The following is a 3,116-nucleotide window of genomic DNA, read 5'->3' on the forward strand; positions in this document are numbered from 1 at the left end:
GTTTGTATTTGCTTGTGTTACCACTATTTGATGAAGCAAGGGGAAAAGCAAATAGCATGTGCTAAGCTGGATGTGAAGTACAGCAGAAACAGAATTCTTAAAATCTTCGGAGCATGTACTATAAATAACAGGGAAGATGAAACTAATGAAGATATGGCCAAATTATTGAATCACATTCGGTTTTTAAAGAAAGTGATGGGAAGCAGTGTTGCTTCATGCCAAAAATGTGTGAGATAGTTCTCAGAAATGACACTATTAATTCTGAAGTATTTACGTAGGCTAAAGGACCATTTACAAGCTTTTAAAGCTAAGTGCCTGCTTTTGGGGTTTTTTTTTTTGAGGGGGAAGGTCTACTTAATTTTCCTTAGAAATATGTGGAACTTCAGTGCAATGTATATCTCCCATGCCATGGTGCAAGTGAAACCTATTAATTCTTGTCCTAACCAACAGAAATTCAGAGGCTTTTTTTCTTCTTCTTTTCAGTAGCCTTTGATACCTTTGAAATCTTTTTAAATTTTCCTTATGTGAAAGGAATCTTTTATAAGCAGATCATAGAAACCATAATCCTTATGTTGCTCAATGGACTCCTTCCAAATAAATATATCTCCGTCATGAAGCCTGTTATTTAAAGTGAGGTACAGAACTCTTGAGAACAAAACAAGCTGCTTCAGAGGGTGAAGACTGACTTTCCACTGCCATCTTTCTATATGATGCTACTTGTTGCAACGATACGTCACTGCTAGCTTGTGCTTATCCATCTAAATCTTTTAAAATTGCTATCTCACTTGTATAGTTGATCACCGTGAAAGTGTTTGATTATTTTTAAATTTGTACGTGTTTTGAATGTTTTGCACAGGGATTAATCTTTAATAAATCAAAAAGAAATAAACACAACCATTTTTGATCACTTGCCTTCTACAGCTGTTAAGGTCTTACTGAAGCTAGAAGTGACTTTTTCAAACTTCAACAGTTCTACCAGTTGGGCTGTTATGTCTTTTATCTTAACAGCTAGACAAGAAGTGAGTATCTGTTTACATATAGCACATACAGGGTTTAAAGTATTAACTGGTTTTATTAGCTACTGCAATCACTTTCTTTTTCTGTTCTTATATGTCTAGAACATGTATGTTTTGTTGTTTTTTAAAAGTATATAAGCAATATGGAAAGTTAAAAGTGCATTTATCCTCTGAGGATGCAAAAATCTGAATTCTTTATTGAAATGAATAGTATGTCCAGCTAACTAAGGACTAAACTAAGGCAAAGTGTTTAATATAAAATATTTTGTCCTGATAGTTGGTTAATCTATGTAACATCATTTCTCCCAAAGTTTCTATAATTTAAAAGCATGAGAAATAACCTACATTAAAATTTTACGATTGTTATCAGAAGATTTCAATCTTGAATAAAAGTTGTATTTTAAAAAGTGACTTTCTGTACTGCCTTATTCCTGCTACTTTCATCCTAACTACAAATGTTAGATGGGATAACCTAAATGAGGCTAGCGTAGGCGAGCCAGTTGAAGTACCCAGAGCGGGTTGCGGGTAAGTAGCTCGGACAGCTGTAGTTCACTGTTTACTTAGGGAGATTGCAAATCAGAAGTTTTATAAAGCCTCTGACTGTGCATGAAGTTGCACAAAAAAACAGGTTAAGAATTGTAAGCATCTATGTTTCTCTAAAGATATTTCAGAATGGCTGTATCACTGATTGATATAACAGTTTTGGACAAACAGTTGTTTTAGGAAACAGATGTTTAGCTCATAAATCCAGGCAAGAGGTGCCATCTAGCAGATAAAATATAAATTTTTTTCAGAGGAATTTTGAAAGGTATAAAATAAATTTAAGAAGTTTAAACAGGAAATAAGGCAGGATTCACAAGGCAAGGTATGGCTATTAAAGAAGGGCAACATGAGTTTTGTTTATGGAATAAATGTTCATTTCATAAACAAAGTTTTAAATTTAGAAATTAGATTACTGCCTAACACTCAAACAACTTTGGGACTAGTACCTCTTCCCTAAACTTTGTGAAGGCAGGGTACACTACTATCAAGCGGAACTTAACTGCCCTTTTACATTACTAAGGCTATTATGTTATACGTTAAATAACAAGATTATAAATTAGTTAATTCTTATCTCCCATTTAATATATAATTTAATAATAATACCACCTATTTAAGATATGAACTTCAGAAGTTTGTAGAGTGTGTTCCCTTGGGCATCTGTTCTGAAGGGGTGGTATATTTCTATCAGGCTAAATTTGCTTATGATGTGTCCTGGCTGTATAACATCACAAGGTGAGGAAAGGCAGAAATGGAAATAATAAAAGGCAAAGATACCCTGAGCTTATCACAGTGAACTAGCATGCAGGAATCTGACGTGTTTACATTCCGGTGAAGAGACAGTGAATTCCGACTCACCAGCTGCCTTTGCATAGTCTAACTGCTTTTGCAAACACTACTTTTTTTTTCCTCTTCCTCTTGGAGAGGAGAGCGCTATGTAACTTGTTTAACAAGCTGTGGCTGATAGCTGTTTATAGAAGGCTTTGATCAAAAACGAGCTAGCAAGAAAACTTATCTTGGACTAGATCTCCCCCTCAACCTTTCAACAAGAATCTACAACCAAGTGTACAAAACAGCAGAAAGCTCTTGAAAGGCTCTCTTGGGTTTGCTCAAGATAAAAATCCTGGTTTTCAGCTTTTGTCCTAATAGTTTACAAATGTGTTTATTTTTTCACATTGATTCATCTATTACAGTGCAAGTGATTGAACACACATTTCGGATTCCTATCTGGCTTACCCATTTTAAGGGCTTGGGTTGCAAGCAATCGACTGCAAAGGCTATAAAGAATAACAAAGCCCGAGTTAAAAGAGGGAACTGTCTATCCCAAACATCTTCTGTCATTTATATTCCTTATGAAAGCCAACGTAAATAGTTTTTTTAAAAAATACAGCCTTTTTAAAAAGCCTTGGGGTTCTGATGTAGAGTAGTTAGTTAACCTGTCCCCCATACGCAGCTCAGAGAAACGGGATATTGCCAGTGTCTACAAGACACTATTAGGAGTGACAGACTAATGTAAGCTTTGACTAGATGCATTCTGAAAGAGGGGGTGATGGCAGTTCT

This window comes from Falco cherrug, chromosome 1 (genome assembly GCF_023634085.1).
Source record: "Falco cherrug isolate bFalChe1 chromosome 1, bFalChe1.pri, whole genome shotgun sequence".
Lineage (NCBI taxonomy): Eukaryota > Metazoa > Chordata > Aves > Falconiformes > Falconidae > Falco > Falco cherrug.